Source organism: Macrosteles quadrilineatus, unplaced genomic scaffold (genome assembly GCF_028750875.1).
Source record: "Macrosteles quadrilineatus isolate MER2022 unplaced genomic scaffold, UCM_ALF_1.0 Scaffold_4__1_contigs__length_99947679, whole genome shotgun sequence".
In the NCBI taxonomy this organism is placed as follows: domain Eukaryota; kingdom Metazoa; phylum Arthropoda; class Insecta; order Hemiptera; family Cicadellidae; genus Macrosteles; species Macrosteles quadrilineatus.
The window spans coordinates 12,121,922-12,148,479 of record NW_026542597.1 but is presented as its reverse complement, the minus strand read 5'-3'; the positions used below and the strand labels follow the sequence as shown (position 1 = coordinate 12,148,479).

General features: G+C 34.8%; 1 protein-coding gene across 5 annotated transcripts in view; it reads left to right on the top strand.

Moving 5' to 3' along the window:
* Positions 1-26,558, top strand: part of LOC128992329 (TLD domain-containing protein 2-like) — a 419,200-nt gene that overhangs the window by 207,952 nt on the left and 184,690 nt on the right. The gene's annotated exons all lie outside the window — the stretch shown is intronic.

The window sequence follows — 26,558 nt, the reverse complement described above, 5'->3', positions numbered from 1 at the left end:
CGAATGGGGAAATCATTTCACGGGTGACTCTCTGATTAGCCTGGGCCATTATGCAAAACCCCATAGATTGTATGGGGGTGGGGTACAACCCTCCCCTTTAAACTGGGAAACTGCAAACTCATTTTCGTAATTAGGGTCGTGTCGTCAGCTGTTTTTGAAACCTGACACCTGTTTAATATAACGCCCCGACCCTTTCTGACTATGTAATATAGAAGGTTCGTTCTCTGACCTATTTGCTGATTTTGATTTTGTAATTCAGCTTTGTATAATGTTTTTAATTTGGATTTTTTTAAACATAATCGTAAACAAAAAGAATGAAATATAGATTGTCAGCCGTGCTGCAGTTACCATGGTTGCCATAGGTTCTGGCGCACACCGCTGGGAGCGCCGTGTAGTTACGTAGCGCGCTCGCTGTAACTACATGGCGCTCCCAGCGGTGTGCGACAGAACCTTTGGTTACCACAGCACTGCTGACAGTTTATAATTAATTCTTTGTGTCTATGACATAATGTAGATTGTTCAATTGTTCCACAGTTATCACGAAAGTGCTGATTTTTTTGTCACAATTTTCAATAACATACTGTAGTTATTTCAATAATTCCCAAGATTATGCTCTAGTTGATCTATAAACTGAATAAACTGTATTTTGTTCTCCAATTTTCATTACTGCTCTGTTCTGTGCTTTGATCCACAGTTTTCTAAACATACTTGTAGTTTATATGAAAATTTTCAATAATATATTGTAGTTTATTTCATAATTTTCAAGAGCTTATCGTAGTTTGTTCAACAATTCTAAAGAACATGCGTGTATTAAAGTTTTGTAGACAACTTTTAAGAAGATATTGAAATTTATTATTTTGTTCTCCAAATTTCAACACTGTACAGTTCAGTACCTTGATCCACAATTTTCAGATCATACTTGTAGTTGTATAACAATTTTAAAGTACATACTGTAGTTTGTTTCATAATATTCAAGAACATATAGTAGTTTGTTCCTCAGTTACTAAGAACATTTATTCATTTATTTAAATGCTACAATACAGACTTACAGCCAATTACTTTGCAGCATAATATAGGCTGCAACGTAAATAGACTGGTTGATTCAAAACTTAAAAAAAAACTGACAATTGCTCAAATTTGATACTGTTACTGAAATTTCATTTTGTTAAAATCATACTGCGGCTTATTCCACAGTTTTAAGAACATACTGTGCATTGTTCCGTGATATTAAGGTACATAATGCAGTTTATTACTTTGTTTACCATGATCATAAACTTAGCCACAGGTAGACTACCCAAACTGAGCGCACTGTAATATCATACTGTCGACAACTTTTATCGAACTCTTTTTGGAAGTAGGCCTACCCACATGCTGCAGCTTGTTCGACAATTTTTTAGAAAATACTGTCGTATGTCACATGATTGCCAACAACGTTGTTGTATATTCACAAATTTCAAAACCCCCGAAACAATTCTTCTCAATTATTCCCACTGAACAGATCCTTAACCGCAGGTCAACAGCCAATAATCTTCACTATTGAATCTGCTTAAACACACATGCTTGTCTGTTCTGCGTTATCAGCAGCCCCCACCAGTGATAACGTCCCCTCCCCCACTTTGACAGTAGTGTCTGTGCGCGCCGCGGGTATGGCCGTGTGTTTAGTGTTGTGACTGTGAAATTCCATAAAATGCAGCGGTTCTGGTATGTCTTCAAATGGCTTTGTTTCTACGCATTAGAGATACCTATAGAGGAAGGGTAAGGTAGATTATGACCGTGTGAGATTTGCGTTGTCTTCGGGGGTTGCGGAAGATGCTGTACAAAAACGCTGTACTCTCGTTTCCTTTCTTCTTACCACGATCTTTGTGTTTTCGTTTGATTTTGTAAAGCACATGCTACACAACCTAGATATAGTTTAGTTTACCTACTTTCATAAAGTTTTCATTCGTACACACTTTTGAATGTATGTTTAGTAAGGAATCCTGATAAATTTCGGATTGGTCGAATATTTGAAGTGTTACTAATGTTTAGTGCACACCACCCTCTATAGAGGTGTTGCTTAAATACAGTTTTCCCAAAAACAGTTATTTTCACTAAACAATGCAAATAAGAACACAACTATGTGAGAAACTATTATATAATAGGGTTTCAATGTTTTGAGTTTAAGGCATATTTATAAGTTCTCGGGCACACCACTGGTATTTAAAACTCGCCCAATATTACCATTGTCATTATAAAAGCTATAGTAGTTCCCATTCTAATCTATGATTAAAGTTTAGATTTTAAAAATTGAATTGTTCAAAGCTACTGAGAATTCTGGTTTTTACTTGTTTATTACATTACAGAACTTGCCGACGTTGAAAATACTTGCAAAGAAAATATTTTACTAATTATTTCATATGTTTAAATCCTTTGAAGAGTTTTCGAACCTATCGTTCAAGGTGTTCTTTCAACACGTGTCAATATACACTGTAAGTTAACTGACAGAACAAAAACCTCATTGAGCCATACAACTTCAAGGCCTGACAATTTTAACACTCTGTTACAAGTTAATGTTCAACAGGGTTTCCACATTCTGGAAAGTCAGGGATAGTAATGGAAAGTCATGGAAAAAAATGTTGGTCATTGAAAGTCAGGGAAATAGGCAAAAAGTCATGGAAAGTCATGGAAATTTCCAATTAATTATGGATGGATTTGAGGGGACCATTCAATCAGGTCTAGTCAGCTGTAACCCGGACTGTTAAAGCATTTTTCAGGATTTTTCACAAATGTTCGACAATTCAATTTATTGCAGTTGTATTATTTTATTAGTTTTCGGTTTGTTTTAGTTCATTGTTGTACCTATTGTACTCCATTGTTATCTGTTATTACATATTTCACTATTTTCTGCAAAATAACATGTCCAGGCAGTTATATTTGTGTGTGTATGTTATATTATAATTTGCGTGTAAAGTTCGTGAGCCATGGAAATCAATGGTAAATGGTCATGGATAGTCATGGAAAGTCATGGAAATTAATGACAATTTTTTTGTGGACACCCTGTTCAAGTTAGTGGAATATATTTCGTACTTACAAATTCTTATGAAGTATTGGATTAGTGATCTTAAAAGTTCTCTCTTAATGTTCAAACCATGATAAAACGTTAAGCTAAACTAAAATCTCAATGTTTACATGTGCAGAATTTTGGACATTCACGCTTTTCGGCAGAAAATCGTCACGTTTAACAAGATTAATTGCACATTCCCAGTACTAGACAACGGGAAAATATCGTACTCAAAACATAAGTAGCTGATTTAATAATAAGCTAAATAATTCCACCTCTAAGTGCGTCCCAGTAATTGCCGTTGAAAAGAATCGTAAGTTGTAAGAGACCACGAAAAGGAGCAACAGTTTTGAAATTATACTTTTACGCTTTTAGCTACACTTGATTGTTCCGAAGGAGCGTTCACGTTCACTAAATGAGTCTGTCCTACTTACAACAATGCCAATTAAAGTTCATTGTAGTGTAGATGTGTGTTTGCAACGGTACACAGTGTGGAGTGTACAGTTTTGTCATAAGTAACGATTCTTTCAAACCGCAAATGTTTGTCGTTACTTCGACTATTAAAAGTTGAACTATCTTCAGAGCTGGTCAGTTTGTTGTAGTGTTGTAGTTGCATTAATGCAGCACAAAGAAAAAGGCGTGTGCTAAGAGATAGCAAGCTTAAATTCTTCAGTATAATATATTTTCACACACCAAAGTATGTTAGTATGTAAGTAAGTATGAATGAAGGAACAACTGAAAACAGTAATAATTTCTCATCCATCATATGACGTAAGCAATATAATCTTTCTTTGCATTATGAACCTCGAAAATAATATTTTTCAACGTATTCTCCCGAGCCAATATTTATTCACATATCGATAACACGGTTTACCGCCCAAACACAATAGAAACAGGAAATGTCTGTAAATGTAAACAGCTGTGGGTGATAAGACGTATTGTGAAAGTAAACAGCTGTTTGGGATAAACATGGTTACGTGGTACAGATCAGCTGATCGATTATTGACTGCAACTTAGTTCTCCCCTCCTTCATCCGCCAATCACCAATCAGATCGCAGCACAGGTCAGTTGGGCTTATCGTTTATCTCGTTGACCCCAATTATAATCAATGGAACAATAAGATGGAATTTGACAACTATTTTTATGTGTGTATTTTTGTTGAAAGTAGTGTTTAGTGTGGAGAAAAGTTGGATTAAAAATAAGTAGGGGGGATAAATAAAAGAATAAAGCCCCATACAATGTTGGAATTAAGTTATTGATGCAGGCTATGATTTTCTAATGACCTGTTTATTTTTTTAGGAATGAAAAAATGTGCGTTTGATTGTTCGATAACAATTTGTTTACACTTTTTCATCTGTGGTTGTGACAACATGTATTTATATCTAATCACGGAAAACCAGAAAATTGCCGTTTGGCTTGAGAAAAACTTTGGTTTATACAGTATTTCACTTTAGTTCATCATTGAGCATTTTGGTGCAAAATTATATGCTTTGACTTCCAAGCTAAATACAATCAATGAATTGGTTTCACAAAGAGTGCAAATCTTGCCAAGTCTTCGTTCATAAGTTTACATAACATTTATTAAGTTAAGCTAATCAAATGTTAAACTTTCTGTAAGTTTGTCCTTTATGCGTCAAAACGTCCTTTCATCGAGAATCTTGATAGCTTTGTTTTATTTATTCCAGGCATGGTTTTATTCCAATGTTGGATTTTTTCAGTCCCTTTTTTCCGTAGCTACCACGTCAAGCTTGATTATGTTCTATAGCATTTGCTTTGTTTACATTTTGCACGGCAAAAAAGCTGAAAGAATAGGATACATATTTGGAGATTGGTTTTAAAAATTACGTAAGGTATACCCTAATACTAGCTGTAATTTTCTTTAGCTTTAAGCACTATTTTTTTTTTCAATCTAGGCCCAAGCCATGTGGCAAGGATGGCACTAAACAAGTGACTGCATAGTTATTTTATACAATATATTTACACTTTAGTCACTCTTGGAACAAAACAACAACTCAACTTCGTTAGAATGTTTTGTGGAGCCTCGATGACTCGACAGTGACACGGTTAAAGAAAATTGAAAACATGTGAAAACGCGGGTTTCACTGGGGAAAGCGGCGTCGTGACTGGCTTATGATGCTAATGAGATGGTGAACTTTGCTGAAGGCTTTCTGTTGTTACCTGAGGACCAAGCTTTGCTTTGACAACTTACTAGGAAGATTCTTCGTCAATCTCTTTGAGGGTTCTGCAGTTTCGATTGAGAAAGGGATGGATGATACATTTTAAATTTAACTTTATCTTTGAAAATTTTGTTTTTGTTAGAAATACTTTTTGTGATAGTCTCTCGCATAATAATATAAAATTGTTATAATCGAACATAATATGGTTCTTGACAAAATGAGGGCCTTCGATATTAAAATTTGGCCAATGCAAACGAACGTATGTTAATTGGGTTAGGTTAATCTGTGTTAAGTTAGGTGATGTTAGGTTAGGTTGGAAAGGGACGAACTGTAGATCCAGAAATGTCAACCAAAGTTTATTACGCATAATCCGTGGGAAGGGGGCACATTTTAGGTTAGGTTAAGTAAGTTTCTAAATTGTTAAACGCAAACCGCTATGAAATTAGTTATTGTAATTAAATCAATTCTTTTCAGTTTTTTTTTATGCTCATTGACTATTTCATAACTTTACCTCCAGTATCGTAGAGGAAATTTCAATAGTGGCGTCCAACTTCTTGAAAATATTTCATTCTTCTGGGTCGAAAAAAATTGTTTTTATCGCCGTTAGTTCTTATCCATCATTTCTTCTTTAATCTCTTCATACAATTGTATTCTATGAAGTCGGGGTTTTACGAAGGTGTTGGTAGGTGTAATAAAAACGTTAGGCCTACATATTTCTGCGAATTTATGTAAAACTAAAATATATATTATTTTTACAAGCAATTTCGGGATTGTTTCACTAATTATGGTCCCACTAAACCGTTGTTCTACAGACTTTTCCTTTGGTTTGCTTTTTAAAACAGAAAGTAACAGCTTACCTTACATAAAAAAATTACCACACCAATAGGTTAATTAGTTTATGGCATAACCTACATTCATAACTAAGCGATTTCTCAGTAGTATTTATCGAGTAAAGAGCAACCGGAATAAAATGTAGCAATATTATTCCACGGTAATACTCACGATTTGACCTTGACCTTGTGAAGACGATGGGGTCCTTCCCACTGAGCCATTGACCTACTTACAGACGATCCAACCCGCCAAAATAAACAATAGTTGAAAAATGTAAAGAAACCATAAGCAAATAAATATTTATCCTATCGGGTCTTTTTCAGAGGAAGGTCTCCACTAAAGTTTCCTCACAATTAAATTGTTTTTAAATTAGTACCTTGCTATTGAAAAAGTTTTTAGTAAAGCTAGCCTAACCTAATCTAACCTAAACTTTCGTCTTTCCACAGTTTGAATTGTCTAGACCTATTCTGAAAAATCCCCAACCTATCCGTAGGTGAAACAAAAATACACTAAATATCGTTTAACATTTGCCTTAAGTTCTAAAATGTCTCGTAGCGTTTAATAAGCTGCCTCTGTTATAATTTAACAACATTTTCCAGGAACTTATCAAAGTGAATGTTTCCCGGGCGAAATCAAGAAGGAGCAATCAAGCTCCTAATTGATACAAGTCGTCTTGGGTTTCACGACGATTTTCACCACTTTTCTCTCAAGTGGATATTTTTCGTCGGATTTTTTTTGATGCTCTATTCGGAATTGTATTTCACAAGGTGTAAGCATATTCAATTTTCTTTTGATTCGGTTTTGTTCAACAAAATATTAATGTTTTTAACACCCGGAACAAATGAAGGTTTGAGCAATGGTTTTGGCATCAGCAAAGATTTTCAGTGTTCAGTGAGCTATATCAATTCGTTTTGAAGCAGTTTTAGTAGTTTTTGTTTTATTATTTTATAAAGCAAAACACTCATGTGTAACTTTATAAAAAATAAGGAGTATATGAAAAAATAACAATTAAAATTTGTCCTATATAAATGATGTGATGTAAGCTAACCGAAGCTAACTTGTAAGTTTTAATAGTTCGCCACCCTTCTTAAAATGGCCAAAAATAATTTCGTAAATCCCATAAGTTAATTATTTCAATACAACTTTCTGGAGAAAGTTTATTGAATTTATAGAATTTAAAACAATATTGTATCATTAAGTTTTCACTCGTGTTAATAAAATCCATATAGTTTGTTCTCAACTTTACTTGTTATTTTCTCTTAAATGTAACAAAGATATTTTTTTATAAATATAACCGCAAGTGTGTTGGTTAAGATCGTATTGAACGTTTCTGTTTCAATAGTCTTTTGAAACTTTTGAAGATAGGCCTAAAAATGTTGAACTTGATTTTACAACTTCGTTCAGTCAAAACAGCAACTGTTTTGCGACGTAAATTCTACTCGTAAATTTATGTTAGTTTGATCTTGAAATAGGCCAAAAATGAATAATTAACATAAAGATTTGTTATACCATACTGCTTTATATATATTTACCGACCACTGTATGGAAATTATCAAATTGCCACACCTGTAAAAAGTATGCAAAATAGCTCATTCCCGCTCACTAATCAGCTGATTTCACAGTTGCCATTTATACATCAATCACAGACGCGTGTCCTAGCATAACCTTAAAATTTATATCTATAATGTTATTTTGTGTGTTATTATACTGTAAGTTAGTTATGGCGGTAGGAAAAATCTTGTGTATTTTACGAATTGTTGTCAACTCCCAGAAAAGTTTTCTCTGCTGATTTGTAAATAAAATTACATAAGTAGTCATTAAACCATCCATTAAAAAATTTTCTCAACTGACACACATAACCTGTTATAATCGTACCGTAAAACGTTATGAATGTAAACATTTTTATTTATTTCCTCCCGGTTACCTCCCGCTATCTCCGCGTCCCGCCACCTCCGTGTACCGCTACCTCCGAATTTCAGAGTGACCCCTATAATCCTCGGTTACTTCCTGCGTTAAGACTTTCCGTCCAAACCTAACCTAACCTAACTTAACCTAACCTAACCTTACCTAACCTGACCTAACCTTACCTAACCTGACCTAACCTAACCTAACCTAACCCACGGGTTAAATTTTCATTAAACCTTCCATCCACGGGGCTTCGCAGCCGTGGATGCAATGACAGCTAACAACGCAGGCAGTGACGGGATTATAAGGGTCACTCAAGGATTCGGAGGTGGCGGGACAGATTTGGGTTCGGAGGTGGCGGAACGCGGAGATAGTGGGAGCACACGTTCCTCCCAACGGTCCAAACAAACCAAATTACAATTGTAACATAATACATTGTCACATTGTAAATTCACAACTAAAACCTCCCGCTTCACGACATTGTGAATGCTAAATTCCATTGACGATTGGTCAGAATTATACCCAGAACTTGTTGACAAAGTTCTTTAGGTGTAACCACTAGACTAGCTCAACAGACTTTGATTAGGAAGACTTGTGGTGAAAGGCGAGCTTGGATCAAATTACGTAGTCTCCAGGCTCAGACGACGCGGCGCCGTCCGTTATCAAAGGGAAATTTACATTTAGGGCCAAGGTCAAGGTCAAGGTCGGTCTACAAGTTTCGTTATCAGGAGGCTCACTTCAAACAAGTCGGTGCATAACAACACATAACGCCCAGCTGGTGGGTTTACAATGTTGATTCAGTACGACGTGAGGTATGAGATACAAGAATTAATTCATGAACGTTCCTTAAGAAGTAAAAGAGTACATTTTATAACTACATGTAATTAGTATCTGGAACAGAAATTTCATTTCATGAAGTGATTCCTCTGTTAATTTAGGTACTATAATTCTTTACGCTTGTGCTATTGCACAGGTACGGTGTAGTGCTTAAAATCATCTTTTGACCGTCGGAAATCAATTCTGTCTCAGAAATATCTAAGATAATTTTCTAAGATTTAAGATATTTCTAAGACAGAATTGATTTCCGACGGTCAAAAGATGATTTGAAGCACTACACCGTAACTAATCAACTCCACCGGTCGTGCATTAATTGCGCCCAAGAGATCCTTAATTGTGCCAAACCCTCAAAGGGTCCCAAAAAATTGTCCCTAGTTGCGCCAAGTCCAAGCCAGGTAGGGGTGAGTTGCCGAAAGAAGGAATGTCCTTGTTTACATGGCATCCTATCCTAACCTAACCTAATCTAACCTAACCAAACCCAACCTACCTTACTCAATTATACAGTCAAAGAGGGTCGCCACTTGGTGCAGTTAATGAACGTATTGGGTGGTTCCCTGGAGTAGTTGGCGCAATTCGGGAATACCCGACCACAGACTACGGAAAGTATTATATTGTCTGTGACCCGACTACCTGACTCAGATCAGTTGGTGCATTTAATGCTCAATGCCCACTCTCTCAACCTTATCGATCTAAATACTGTGTACCCCTTTAATGACGTCTTACATTTTTCATTATCGTTAACAAGATTTACGTAAATCTCCGATTTCTTAACAACTGAATCGTGAAGTTGAAGTTTTAATCTACCCTATTTTTTAATTTGTTCCTCGTCATTGATTTTTATTTTTTCAAAACAATAAATCTTCAGTCAGTACAGATTTTGTCACTATTTATTTATTTTACAAGTTTTTTTTATCATACTTATAGTTTTGGCGTCCGTTACATGGTATGATTGATTACACAGCAGGTTATGCAGCAGACGCAGATTGAAAATGCTCATGGTCAGTTCAGTAGCATCATTGACTAAAGATCCACTCATGTTTTAGTTGTGGTTGTAGCTTGTTACGTAAAAAGCGTCTTGTTCAAGTATTCGTGAGCTGGTCTACATATATATCAGTAAAGGGTTACCTCCCGCTATCTCCGCGTCCCGCCACCTCCGTGTACCGCTATCTCCGAATTTCAGAGTGACACCTATAATCCTCGGTTACTTCCTGCGTTAAGACTTTCCGTCCAAACCTAACCTAACCTTACCTAACCTAACTTAACCTAACCTAACCTAACCTGACCTAACCTAACCTAACCCACGGGTTAAATTGTCATTAAATCTTCCATCCACGGGGCTTCGCAGTCGTGGATGCAATGACAGCTACCAACGCAGGCAGTGACGGGATTATAAGGGTCACTCAAGAATTCGGAGGTGGCGGGACAGATTTGGGTTCGGAGATGGCGGAACGCGGAGATAGTGGGAGCACACGCTTAGGTCAAAACATAGTTCGTAGTAAATCATTCAGGTCAATGCCACACGTCTCTAGGATGACATTGACACATTAGGCTTCTACTGAGTCATTCAGGCCTAGATAGGACCAGAGGGTCTTTAAAGTATATTGTCTAAAGGTACTTCCTTATGGATATCAAAATTGACGTTTTGTTACGAGGACTAAACATGTTTCATTTATATACACCAATTTTAGCCGAGGTTTACAGCACATTTAACATTTACTTCGTTCAAACTGAGTCGTATTTTCCCTGCTAAATAGGAATTAGGTTAATTTGTTGGAGTCAACTAATTATTTTCATAGCAGCCTTCTGTTTCTAGCAATGTGTTATGTATCAGCATTATTATTGCGTTCTACTTTGCTTACGAAAAGCCTAAATCTAGATGACCGTTTTTTACCTTCAACTCACTTAAACTAACCAGTTTGAAGATGTGTTTTCAAATATTTTTATAGTCAATTATGAGAAGTAATTTTATATATACTGAAAATTAAACGCATACTTTGAAAACAAACTAATACGAATAAAAAACTCTAAGCTTATAATATTGTTTCCCTCCAAACGATATTTTATTTATACCTATGAATTATGATTTTTGAGTGATTAGGATATCAGTAACAAAACTGGGTATCCTGTGTGAAAGGCTTGCCTAACTACGTTCTGTTTATCATAAATAATGTTGATGACAGAGCTCATTTGAATCACATACCTACATACACATACATAGTTATTTGATTGTAAGTTATAACTTTACTCCCACCATCTCCCTACTCGAGCGGTGTAGCTCATGAACGTAGGTGGATGTCCAGGGAAGCGATCAGTGGTCTACCGTGGTCGTGGGTCGTCATGGAGGTCGTCAGTTTGTGGGCCACGGCAGAAGGTGGAACGTGGAATGTGGCTGAGCTGGCCTAGGAGTAGTGCGAGCGTTCTAGGCTAGGTGTTGTGTCTTGTTGCGCAATAACAGCGCACGCACCTGCGTACAACACTGGCCACGCCTGTGCGTAGTGCCCTACTCTAGCTAGCGTGTATGGGAACAACACTACCGGTCTTCGCTAAACGCTCATGGGTACAACTTTGACGACTTGATGCAGGGATGTACAAATGGACCAGTTTTAGCATTTTTTTTAATACGGTTGAATGAGCCACTGATTAAGAACTGTCAAATTTCAAATTCCTCCCTTTGTTTTTAATTATTTGACATACAAGATTACATAGTTAACAATAGTTTTACTTTGGATTGGTTTCATTATATGGTTGGGATTTTCAGAAAAGAGGGGGCCGCCCATATTAGAATTTTCTCAATTCTTATGAAGGGTCCTCTTTTACCAATTCGTTTAGTGACCACTAAATTCAATTACTTTACCAAGTTGTCAATTTTACCATCTACAGTCAGTGTGACCGTATTGGTATTGACCAACTAGTGGAGCGCTCTGCTGGAACTTTGCCAAACTGCAACAAGTCTTCTCTCCACACACCGCTAAATTACCATTCATTGTCTCCAGTTTCCACCGCCCACCGAATAAAAACACCTGCTTTTTGCGTTTCATTACCATATTCTCATTAAGCTAGATTAACCGTTTATTTACGGCTGTCTTTTGTAACGCTTTTGGAAATTGTTTTCCCTTCCGTGGTTAAGTGTGATAACGACATTGTGTTTCTGAATCTTTAATTTAATTTTGCTTCTCGGATTGCATTAGAATTAAAGCTATTTCATTTCTTTAAGGAGTAAAGTCATTATTGGTATTCTCCCTACACAAAAATCATTAGGAATCATTGGGATCAGGTTTCGAGGAATTCATAAGATTTGAGAGGGCTTTTGAATCCGTCAAAAAGCTATAGTTGTAATCGGACCTTGGTGCAAAATGACGGGCTCAATCCCATAACTATAAAGATTCAACGTGCTTGGACAGCTTTCCCTATTAATTTAAAGTAACATATACTCTATCAACCATTAATAAAAGCAGTATGTCTCTAACTTCAGTACATCTTCAAAGAAGTACAGTAAGTCTCAAACAACCTTGGTCGCAATATCAAAATACGCACTGGTCAACTTAATTAAAAAGGAATTATCAATGCTTTTTCAAAAGCAGGGGAGAACGCAATCATGCTGATATATTACACATTGCTAGAACCAGCTGGCGGCAATGTATTTTATTAGATTACTCCAACAGATTAACCTAATTCCTCTTTAGCAATAAAAATGACAAATTCAGTTGAAACAAATCAAATGTATATAAACTGGATTACTGGATCAGATTAATACGTTTTAGCACAGTAAGAGATCAAGACTTAATCCTTTGTCTATGGTTTTAGTAGGTTTTCAAAAATGCCTACTGTATTGTATTTTGGATGCCGAAGTAGACACCACATTTATATTGTCTAGCTGTATAAGTTTTATTGAAAATTAAACATTATTGTGTGTTCCACGCGTAAAGTGTGATACGGTCAAACGCTTAAAATTTATTCTGAAGAATGTTTTTGTTATTTGGTAGTTGACTTGACACTGGATGCTATGGTTTGTAATATTTTTTTCTTTCAGTTGGGTTATTTATGGTCGTGAATTAATTGCGCTCAAGAGTTCCTTAATTGCGCTAAGCCCTCAAAGGTTCCCAAAATAGTTGCGCCAAGCCCAAGCCAGGTAGGGGTGAGTTGCCGGCAGAAGGAATGTCCTTGTTTACGTGTCATACTAACATATCGGAACCTAACCTAACTTAACCTAACCTAACCTAACCAAATCCAACCTAACCTAACCTACTCAATTATACAGTTAAAGAGTGCCACCACTTGGTGCAGTTAGTGACAGACTTAGTGAACGTATAGGGTGGCCCCCTGGAGTATTTGGCGCAATTAAGGAATGCCCGCCTACCGGATTCAGATCAGTGGGCGCAATTGATGCACGCATTTATTTTTAGTTGGAAGATTCGACTTAAACCATTAATTTGCATCTGTACAATCTGTTGGTGGCTAAATTAATATTTATAAACTGGCAATAACTAGCATGAATGAAATCTCTATCAATAGTAAAACGTATGTATTTAGATTAATACTATTTCTTTTTAGTTAGCAAATAAAAGTGACGAATCCATTTTGAACAAAACAAATCCTGGCAAAGTATTCTGGCAAACCTTATAGCTTACAGTTTTAGTTTGTATATTACCATTCTTAGTTATCAATATCAATTTAGAATGAATGTGACATTTTTCGCTCTTGAGAGGCAGCCTTTGCCGAGATGGTTCTGGTTTTATCGTTACATCCTGGACTGGCGGAACCCCGCGGATCCAGTTTTGACAGGAAGTGCACGTTGCTCGGTTGCTGTTCAGGGCTATCACTTGTTGACCTAGAGATCCTGCTTGGCTACCAGTAACTGAATCAGAGTAAACTTCTTGCTGAAGTCAAAGGTCATTGTGTGGCACATTGGACTATTAATAGAATTACCCGTCCAACTCCCAAGTTGTAGCAACATAGTTGAAGTGAGCTACCGATAGAGTACGGATGTAAATTACTGATTTATGTCCTTTACGTAAAGTTTTAACCATGTTAAACTGATATGATAGCTTAATTTTCATTCTAATAATATTTTTGACACATACGTCATCCCAGGATCAAATACTGATAACAGAATTTAGACTTATGGTAAATATGGAATTTGGACTGGTAACTGTAAATGTAAATGGCACATTCAACAGTGTTATTTTTAAATAAGAAATTGAAGACTGCTGGTCCATACGGATGGGATAACTTCAATCTCCAAATGCAAATTTTTTTTGTCCTAGGACGAGCAAAACGAGCACCCCCGTTTTTCACGTTTTTCATGTGTTTGCACGAGCCCGTTTTTCACGTTTTTCATGTGTTTGCACGAGCCCGTTTTTTTACGGTACTTCAGTCTAAACCTAGGGGATGCGGCATTATCAATAATTATATTAAATTAATTGGTGCTTTGGCGGTATTTGAACCCGGGACCTCAGGTACCGAAGTCCCGTTCTCTAACCACTAGACCAGCTCGCTCCCTACATCTGCGAATGCCAATATACACAGTTCGTATTAGCTTTTTACCACACCGCGATTCGCAGTTGAAAACCAATGCGATAACTCTACTTAGTTCTTCATCTGTAAACGTATGATATTTTATTGTATTTATATTAGTACATTAATCAACACGTTTTCTCACATTTAATACTTCCCATTGTTTCACTTGTTGTTGATTTTACTGTGTGAGTGTAGAAAGTAAATTGAATACAACATAGAACAAACCAACTTAGAACTGCATAATAAAAGAAACGTGAGTAAAATGCAAAAAATGCAACGAAATAAGATTGCAGCTCATTTGTATGGATACAACTTCAAATACACTGGTGTGCAGAAGCAGGTATTCCCTGTCAATGTTTTCCATACATTTATTTATCTTATTGTGGCAAAATTTTCTTTAGCTAGGTTCTAGCCCGGAATTGTTTGCCACATTACATCAGGCTGCATCTAGAGGTTGTGGCATTGCTGCTTAAGATAAAATAAGTGATTGGAAGGATTTGAACCGAAGTCCCACGCTCTACCACTAGACCAAAACGCACAGTTGGCACAGTTACGACCACGAACATTAAAGTGTGTGTGTTTAAACGTTTAGTTTATTTAATTTCGAACTATGCTTAGTAATTGTTAATCACTACGACTAAAATACAACGATAATTATCAGGCATCCGAAAGATTGAATTATAATATTCTTTTGACACCAAGTCAGACTAACGTAATGTGTTTAGGGTCAGCAATTTTGATTCAGTTTCCCTTCCCCTTTGAATACTACAATCATAGATGTTACAACGCTAAATTACCTGTTTGTCAATGTTTCTTCAGAGCGAGTTTTGTAATATTCCATACTTCTTGTGAAATAATGTAAATAAGGGAACTCAGCTGGGCTAGGGAGGGGTTATAGCACAGGATTTTTGTCTTTAGGGCCCTGGTTAGCAGTTAGCACCACGTCAATCGCCAGTGGTTTTTAACCTGTGAGAAAATTGCTTGACGGTTGTTTCGGAGCATACTTTTAGTTTTGTCATAAAATCTGTAAAAAAGGTTTCTCAGGCGAAACGAACATTTTCTGTGTTGAAGAACGAGGCTAATAAATTTTCCGTCCATTTAATGTTACTAAAATTTTTTCACATTAACTTTTTTAAGTTTCTTCACGGTTAGTCTCTTTTATCCTCTTCTCCATGTGAAAAAATAATAACGTTGGTTGCACGAGAAATACATGCTTAATTTCTTTCATGTTCATATTTGGGTACAATCAAGTATTTCAGTTGTTTTTATTCCTCCCACGTGGTCATCCAGTTACGTAAGTGTGAGGAAGCGGAAATAAAAAAAAACTGGAGCTATCAAGCCGCCTTGAGGAAGCCCCGAAAGTTGCAATAGCACGTTCTCGGCGACCTTGAGGTCTGTGGGGCGGCAAATCTGCACTGTGGCCAAGGTCGAAACTGTGGTGACAAACACTACGACACTTTTGGAATTGAAAATGGAATTAAAAAGATCCTTAGCGACTATGTAAAGACAGATACATAAACCCGATTTAAGAATTTTTAACAAATTAATCATACTGTCATTATGTATCCTGATGGTAAATCCAATTACTTTATCATACTCATATGCACAGTTATACATAAAGGGAAATTTGTCGGTAATTTTACATAGGTTGCACCTCTTCCAACATATCTCTTACGTAGCATTGAGTTTATTCATTTATCTTGTTTTATACTAAAACGACGTATGTACTGTAGCGACTTAAGTAAGGTATTATGAGTGTTGTTTTTCCTTTTCAAAGGTTAATTTAAGTTTTTCGAGTGTTAAAAGTTAAATAGAAAATATTTATAAGCACTTACTAACATATCTTGTATGCATAACTGATTAGAACGTAACTCTAAATTGAATACGTTAAACATATAATTAGACTCTTGTTTGTAAACGACATTCGTAATGATTATAGCTGTAAACATGTCATTATGCATCTGAATATTTTATTTTAAATTAATCAGTGCGGAAATTGTTTAATGGAAGCATAAATCAAAAACAATTTATGTATAAATAAACTCTCACAAGACGAAACTTTGTTTTCCTACCTATTTACCCTGTACAATGTGCTGAAAATAGGAAAATTGGAAAATCTATTCTGCAACGTTACCACGTAAGTGGGAAATCAGGAGGAAAATTGATTCTAGAAACATTGACAGCGCATTTTTTACAAATAAAAATTGACACACAGTGTTCGCTGGCTGCATAAACAATACCCTAGGATTGAGTTACCATTATTTTCTACTTAGTTTATCTCAAGTCGATGGCCTAGACTATTTTATTTCAATTTAAAACATCTTAATTTATTCATTTACTAGCTGTAACCCGCAGGCCTTGCCTCGTTTATCTTCTTAATTTTGAAGATGAGCTCGTTCGCATGGCTCAATAACGTCCTGGTTGAAGTTCGTTCGCTACGCTCACTCACCTTTAGGTTGGAGCTCGTTCGCTGCGCTCACTTGCCTTCAGGTTAGCTCGTTCGCTACGGTCACTCACCTTTTGGTTGCAAATTAGCTGTTGTCATAAATGCAAAATAAATAATAGTGCTGCACCCTGTTGGTAATCCTTGTAACTTTAATGCTATTGAACATCATAGAACAGAACCAACTTGTTTAATTGAAACAGCTGTTAAGGTTCATTAATTCCATTTAAATATGAGTACTCACAAGGTTAACATGGGAAACTCCAGAGCCACTGGGGCGGAGCCCAGAGGTCGGAGGGTAAAATCCTTTCTTAGTGAGCGTCTACTACCCAAAAGGAAGATGCCAGCCAAGTTACAGGTTTCTAGGTCTTATGGTTTCTGAGATTTCGTGATGAGTGAGTGAGTGAATGAATGAGTCAGAGGTATTTGAGCTTTATATATATAGATAGACGCTCAAACATATGAAGCTGAACTGAAATTTCATTTCCGTTTCAAACGCTGAAAGTGGAATGAAGCGTTTGATCGGAACATTTAATGTGTATTGGTCATCAAAACTCGATGTTCTATTTTAAAATGTCAATCAAACCAGCAAATGGATTTCTGGTATGTTTTCAGAAATGACATATCAGCCTTTATCTTATTTAAATATGTTATGGTTGTTAGCATAGATATTGATTTCGTACTAAGGGTTTTTATTAATAGTAAGATTATAAAATGTTCTACTAAAACAAATACTCAAATTAAAATTCTGGTTTTTAAATTAAATTATAATAGTAATGTTTTGTTGTTTATGAAAGATAAGAAATGGTTTACGTTCTATATTTGATAATTTCTAAAGAATACTTATGTGTAGTAATTTACAAAACCTTTATATGCCCTTTTTTCTTCATTTTAATTTTAGGGGTATTTATTAATTCAGTCAAAGAAATTTGTTTGTTTAAAGCTATCCTAAAAATATACTGTGTCGAATTAAAACTTATATAATATCATTTAAGGCAAAACATAAATATATGCAATAAATGACAATGCCTGTTTACTAACAACACACAACTCCTCCATTTTAACTCTATCATCGAGGAAAATTTATTTGTTTTCCATGATAAAAAAGTGACAAACAAACATGTTTTTATTCAGACCAATACAGTAATCACGCTTTAAGACGCAATTAACGTTGTGTGATTTTTTAACGTCCATAAGCTAAGAACTTTGATTTGTCAGTTTGCATTTTTTATTTATTAAGAAATTTGGTAACAATATCAATTTATAAAAAAAAATAAGCCCGATATGTGATGGTAAAATTCTTAATAATTTATCATCAAAATCTGTCATGAATAAATTTATCATGCAACATTTCTAGAACATAAAATACATTGGCATAGGTACAAACGTACACAAAATACTATTTCCCCTTGAGTTCCATACTTTTATACTTTACGGGTTTTTAGAAACACCATTTTTGAAGTTATGGAACAAATGTTTTCCAACCCTTTTCACGTAATTAAATTATTTTATAACTAAAAGCTTAACTGGAGCTCTGTCCATTTTAAAACTCGTGTCTATACTTTTTACAGTATCTCAATTTCTTTTCCTCTCCAAATCAATAAATAACTGTAAAAAACTCATACCGTTTTCATCCAGCGCTGTATGATACTCTTTCGAACATTAGGAGTATAATAGAGAATATAACTCAATGTGCACTTTATAATGTATCATAATCTACAACTAACCGAAAACATATTAATCAAAACCTTTGATATTCGGTGTAAATAATTGCATAGCAAATATTTCATATTGATATTGTATTAGCAGTAGCTATATGCTACCTCAAGGCTGTTGGTACCAAGACCATCATGTATGTATTCTGTCAACATCATATCAAAGGAGATGTAGTTTCATGATTAGCTTGTCAAAGTACAGTATAACTTAATACCCCTACCGAAGCAAACCTGCAGACTAAGCGAATTTCCATTTTACCTGATGGACTTACACTTTACACTAAAATGTCTCCTTAAAAATATCACATTTATTCCCTATTTAAATAGAATTAGATTAACGAGTACTTAGATCTGCTGCAAGAGGGAGGGTTAAAAAGTGTTTTTTAGTAAGAATTTTACTTAAGAATATTATTTTAGTTAAGAATGTTAATAGTTTAGTAAGAAATAAATGCATTTTCCAAATTTGATCATATCATGTTCATAAACAAGCAAACTCATTCACATTGTTCTCCATAAGAATAACAAGGGTATTTTAAATTTAATTCTTTTGAATTTTCTCCGTAACCATTAGGCACATAATAACGCTTCAGCATACTACTGTAAATTATTTGTACCTTACATAATAAGCATCAACTTAATATCGCCCATGTCGTGGGCCTGTCCTCCTTAAAACTACCCTTATTTTGACCGAACGAGCGACTACAGCCTAATTTATCATAGGTCTACACAATCAAGGCGACCTTCAGATGACCTACAGAGCCATCTGTGGCGAGGAGGTGAACTAGGACAAGGGACTACAGTACCCGCCGCTGCACGTGCTGGTGTATTTTTATCCCGATATGGGATTTTTTAGGATGTCTGAGGGATAGAAATGGATAAACGGGATTACTTAATGTAAATCTTAATATCGAAAAAACGTTTTTGTTTGGTATGTCTGCACGGTGAAATTTGTATGTAATAGTTGGTTGAAAATGAATTTTTAAGTGTGGTTTATGGTAGTCGATAATTTTGTATTTTTCTAAGTGGCATTAATTAAAATTAAAAGTAAATTTTGATTAAATATCTGATTTTCTTGAGTGAGTGTGTTGTGTTGTGGAAAATATAAAAAAAATGGTTCTACTTCTCAAAATTAGTTGCAGATTAGAAATAGTGTTATGTGAGAGCAAACCATTTCTAAATCAACAAGATAAAATAAAATCGTTATTCTCTTTCCCGTCTGCATGTTAGTCTGTGAAGATACGCTGATTAATTGGAATTACTAGTTTTACTTAAAATCTTAACTGTCCTTTAGGTACAACAAAAATCTACAACAATATTTGAAGTAAAAAGAACTTATAATGCAAAACCTAATAAACGGTTCATAATAAATAAAATTAGATATACGTACAATTTACAAAATCATCAATATAAACAATATTTTAACTATTCCAAAAAGCTTAAGACCTAATAAATCTATTCAAACGATTAAATTTAAATAACTGTGATGCATTGAGAGTTTAAAATATTCTGTATAGTATGGTTATCCAATTATACAGTAAAATCGTACAATAATACAGGCTCCAACCTATACTCCGCCAGAATAATTGCTGATTTACAAACATGCTGATTATTAACCAATTAAATCATACTACTAGCCCTATTATTAATAGCAACGTCTTTAATTTCCAGCATTCACAATCAAAATTATAAAAAAAAACTTTTCAAGCACGTATGCCTTGTATTCCTATTCTAAACTTTTTTCACTTGGCAACTTTATATCTTCATAAAGCAGTGACGTCATCCCAGTTGATGCACATTCTTCTTCTTCTTCTAAGCTCAACGTTGCTCTAGCTTCATGTTTATGGATGGTGCTGAACGTTGAAATGTCTCTGGCGAAACTACTGACAATTTACTCTCATTAAACATAAATCTAGTTGAAATATTATGTATACAATCCTGTCATAATTAACCTTCGTATGGTATTGGATTTATTAAATTGTTTACAATGAATTATCGAGGATTATTTTTGCAGGAATAGTTGCAGTAGTTTTGCTTCATATATGTGTTAGTTCGCTAGATTCAAAATGTATTAACACAAATAATGTTAAAAACGTGTATCTGTGTTAAGACTTGAGATTTATCGATCAAAAAATTAGGCTACCATCGCCTAAACATTCTACGTGCATGGTTGTAGCCATATTTATAATAAATACCCCCGCTGCAGCAAACCTGCAGACCAAGTAAATTTCCATTTACCTAATTAGGATTTTAAATTTAAAGGTTTTTGAATTTCCTGTATAACCTTTTAATCCTACAATAAGGCTTCAATGTATAAATTATTTGTGTCTAGCTCTAAACGAAGATTGTAATAATAAATTGGGCATTTTCACGTTTTAGTACAAATTTGTAAAATCAATTTTTTAAATCAATTCGAAATCCCGGCCGTAATATATTTTCCTCTCCCGATTTTGCTGGTTCGTGAGCTCATTAAAGTTTGTCCTCTACACATTCTTGAAAAAAATCATCAAAATCGGATCAAAAATGCTCTAGTCGTATCGACCACGGTAATAATAGCATAACAGCTAATAGATATATGGGAAATTCACTAAAATTAACTAGGTTTAATTGAACCACCAAGAAAGTGGACTAATATCTCTGATTTCTAATACGCCAACCTTGTTAACCAACCCCCATAATGACAACTTATTTTAATCTGAACCACCTGTTGTGTTACCACAACAAAAAACGAAAGGAGAAAATATCCTTACCAAATATTCGTTAAAATATTAAAAAAAAATATTTTGAAGAGTTTATTATTTGTTTAGATGATTTTTCGTACAGAACAGCAATGATATAAGATTGCCATGAGTGATGCTTAAAACCTTTGCCTAGTCGATCTCAGACTAATTAATTATCCTACCCAATCAACATTTTTATCCCGACCAATGTCGCCCAATGTAGCTTTTGGGTGGTTCGAATCCCGACCAAGCTGTACAGGATTGATGAGCTTTTAATAAATGAAACTTCCTACTAAACCACTGATCTACATTGAAAAAGGTATCATTCATTTGACACTACTTCGCCTTAACTTACGAATGATGCTTCGGCGTGGTATAGATCTAATCTAATTCTATCGTACGTTACAGCCATCGATGTATACAACCTAATGTATATAAGTTAGGTTATATACATCGATGGTTACAGCAAAGATAAACCAGATGGTTTAAGGATGCACATAAATTTGCCAACAGCTGTTCCGTAGGGTGAAATCAGCTGTAAACTCTCAGAAGTTAGCGTATTGTTACAGTGGGCGTATGTTAGGTGGAGTGTTAAGCCATTAGATAACACGTACAACAGATGGGGCAGGGGGGGGGGGTTAGATATATCAGGTGTCCGTGTATATATTGGTGTGATAGTATCCTGGTGGGATGAAAAATAAATACTCAATTAAATTTTGTAATTATTTTTGTGTACTGGTTTTTTTATTATTATTAGCCTTTTGTGAAAGACTGATGTCAATCAAATTACTCATAATTTTTTTAATAGCCAAGAGGTTATGGTGTTCGGCTAGCCTTCGTCTTGAAGGTGACTATATCACGCAGATTCGATTATGAAGGTGCAATTAATCATTATATCAGTTATTGTTGATATGTAAAAAATTATCGTGGTTATATAAAACAATTGCCAGGGTATGACCTGTTCCAATAGAAAAACCTGTAAAAATGCCAACGTCGGTTAAACCTACTAAATTAAGTTTGACGAATCAGTTATTTTTATAAGAATTCTACGTCTCAACTCTATCTAATTTTATTATACCGGTTGTGTATGTCACAAAAAATGCGTCAAAAAACTCAATTTTTACTGTATTAAACTATTGTGTTCCAAATAACTAAGTACGATTTTTATTTTAAGTACAAGTTTAAAAAATCTACTTTAGGCCTCGATTTTGCCTTTTTATGGGATTCAAAACTGCAAAACGATTATTTTAATTAAATCTTTGGGTTTTTTCACAATAACTTTATTCAAACCAAATTATAAAAACACGAGTGTTTTAAATTATCAGTATTGTTATAAGTTAAAAAGTAATTGTTTTTGGTAAAGTTAATTAAATAATCGCCAAAATCGTATTTCCTCTTATTTCATGTCACTATGAAAAAGCAAATTGAAAAATAATACCTTTAATTTTAAACAAAAATGTATTATCCTTAGGAAACGTTTCATTTTGACAGGATCTATTTCAATAAACGCCAGAAATACTTAGTCTACTTTTGACTCAATAATAATTTTCTCCAAAAGGTTACTTTATTTTTAAACTTTTCTTCATTGACACAACAGAAATTTTACTAACCCAAAAGGTTCAAATTCGTCTATTCACTACACAGAAAACCTAGTTCACGATATTTCCTCAAGTTTGGGGTCAAACTAGATAGAGCGTGGGGGGGATAATGTAGTCAGTAAAAGTCAGGGAGGTGGATGTAAAGAGTCCAACCACTAACGCTAAAACTGTTTGTCGGCAAATATTGTCGCATTTGCGGTAACAATGGCGTACCTTTCAGGGGACCTGACTTTGATGGAAACTACTTTTCCATCTGGGTCAGATATTTCGTACATCCACGGTGAATACCCGTCGTTCGCATGTTTGAATTCAATTAAGCTTTTAACTGTCAGATCAAATTTTGAAAACACCTAGTTTATTTTCCATCAATAAAATCAGAGGTTGGGTGTATTCTGAATGTTTATCATCCTTAGAAATCAGTAGAAGACAATTTAGTTATAGTTCCACACGGTATTTTCTTAGTACAATTTTTGTATATTTGTTTTTGGATATCAAATCATTTTAAAACTATTTCAACCAAGTAAAATTAATACATTTCTAGACTATTGCTTTTCCTCTGGTACTTTCACCGTTAGCACAACTCATAAAATCTACCCTGAAAGGAAATGTCCCCGCCGCAGCAAAACTGCCGACTGAGCGAATTTCCATTTGTCTGAATTGATTTTAAATTAAATTTTCTTTCAATAACATTAGGTTTAACGAGTACCTAGTTTTGCTGCTACAAGGAAACTAATAAAGTGTGTTTTAGTAAAACATTAATAGCTTAGTATGAAATAAATAAATTTGCCAAGTTTGGTCAAACTATATCCATTAACAAGCAAACTACAATATTTTCAATATTCTCCATAAGAATAACACGGGAATTTGAAAATTTAAATTTTTAAGAATTTTCCTCCGCACCAATAACTGTACAAAAAACACTTTGATATACTAAATTATTTGTTTTTTAAGCTCTTTGAAAAGGTATAGAGAGAGATTGGGAAATTTCGTGTTTTGAGTGTCAAAAATGATAAAACCCATGTTTACTCCCATAAAACCCCCCGTAAAACCCCGTTCACATGGTCCGATTATGCTGGTTAGTGAACTCATTCAAGTTTACCCCGCCTTACACCTTTAAAACAATTTTTTTCCAAAATTGGACAAAGATTACTCAAGTTCACGGACGTATATATATATAACAGATATATAAAACATATATAAAAATTTGGTTTATTACGAATGGTTTTTTGGCCTATGGGGATATCAAAATTAGAAAGTAAATCGGCCCCAGGCCTAGGTCTTACCGTGCCACTTACGGTGATATCATATGGGACATTCGCTAAAAACATGTAGTCTACTTTGACGCACTAAACGTCACAAACATAAAACCATCGTATAATATTAAACACAATTAATCATTAAAATACATAAAGAATTAATCATATAATGGTTAGTCTAAGATTTTATTCTACGATTACAAGTCCAGTTGAAATATTCAAAGTAATTGATGAATCGAAGTATTATAATACTCTTGGTAATATTTTTCCAATAGAAGAGACTGGGATTGTAGGGCTACATACAGTAAACAACAAGCCATGCTGCGTTCTCCCATTGCCTATGTACGTGCGTAATCTTATGTAATCCTAGACTAGAAGTACACTCTGCTGTCACGTACTAGATAATCTCGGGTATTAGAACAGACACTATATGGACCATAAACAAAAACAAACTGAAACATAAACACTGGTCTGAAATTAAACATGTTACAAATTACTTTGCGTTAAATGGAACTGCCAAATCGTGCAAATCAGCTGTTAAGGTTATTAGTATGATTTGGGCAAGTGACGTAATTTGTTTATTTTTATGATACACAACGTTTCTGTTCTAATGTAAAAAAATACCTCCTCAAACATTTGTCATCTTTATGGATCACATGATGAACGTTAATTTACAGTATACGGTTATGGCTGGATAATACAGCCCGCGTATTGGTGTCTACTATTTATTGTGTTTTTTTTAACCAATTTTAAATACTATTTTGACTCGAAATGCTGCAATATATTTATTCATAAATGCTTGTATTTTGGAATCTAATTCAACAGTAACATGCTAGTTTTACTATCAGTCGCCAATAAGAGAGATTCGTTTACTGCAATAGAAAACATGTTTTAGAGATAACAAAATGGTTAACAGGCTACCGAGAATATTTAGCAATAAGTAATAAATTAGTTTACGACGGGAATTAATTCAATTGCTTTTTAAATTACGTAGATAAATTCTTGATTAGGGTTGTACACGATGGTGTTATTATACGCATACAATACGAGAATGTAACAACGGTAGTCGACTCACTTACACCAAAAGTCCCGGGTTCAAATCTTGCCAATCACCAATGTATTTTGTATGTGATAATGCCACAACCATCTAGGACTTGCCTGAAGTAATGTGTAAAACAGTTTTGGGCTAGAACCTAACGTCCTAGGATGTGAAGGTGGGAGATAAAAAATAAACTTATGTTTATACGCCAAAAATGTGTAAAACTATGTTTCGGTAGCGATCTATTTTTTGGTAATGATCCATAAACCGAATAAGGGGTTCAATTTTATTCCATTAGACTTTAACTGTTTAAACTACTTTTCGCAAGAACAGTTGGATGTATAAGTATAAACCTTTAAACTCCTATTTTTCAATGGGCTTTATTTTTTTTCGGCTGTAATTGATTTTATTTTTTCCTACAGTTACCTAACAATGTACATGTTCTCTTACTGATTTGAGAAAGCAAAGTGGCCAATTCGCTCAACAGTGAGACAATGTTAACATTGTCTCACTCTAATTACTTTGTCTCACTCCAGATTTGCAACATAAAGGCACGAAATAGTGAGCGCGTAACATGCAGTCAAGGTCGTATGCGCGCGAAATACGTTGGCAGCACTGGCTGTAATTCAGCTGGTCAGCTGATGTACTGTTGTATTTGTCACTTCACATTAAATTTCACATTAAAAGTTCACTTCTGTGTAAAAATATGTCACGTTTCTTTACCAATTTATTTGTTTTATGGTAACTGTAGGAAAAATATAATGTGCAACTCGAGTGCAAAGTGCAATTGCTCACTAGTTGCACAAATAACTATTGCTCATTTCGTTGTGGTGCAAATATGCGTGACTCTTATTGCTTCTAACATACACAACTTCTGTTACTCATCTAATAAAATTAACTCGATAAAATCACATTTAACCTTGCTGAACATGTAAACCCAAACAATCTGAAGGTAAAACGGGCCATCACGTAAATAGTCCGTATAAAGTATCGTAAACCGTTCCAAACATCTTACATCAACGTTTACGGTCTTTCCTCCATGCATATATACGACATTGTATAGAAGATTCCATCTGTCCCTCTTGTATTTTATGACTATTGTTGTTACGACCGACTGCAGAAAGCAAAATTGTACAATAATGCAGTGAGTTGTTATTTTATTGTAATTACAGGCTGCAACACGTCGCCGTTTCTCCTAAATCAGCTGTTGCCAACTCAGTTGGAAATTTCGATAAAATTGCATCTATCGAAAGTATGTGTCGATTGTATAATCGACTATACAGTAGTTAATTTTTGCCTTATTGCATCTTATTTTCAACATTTCGACATATCGATAGTATAATGTACACTAACACAATCGCAATAGACGAACGATTGGATCAATTACCAAACAGCTGCTTGTTTCCATTAGCAAATTAAATAGAATACAAATTAGAAGTAGTTTTGAGAGGTTATCTTTAAATGAAAACTAGCCTATTTTAGT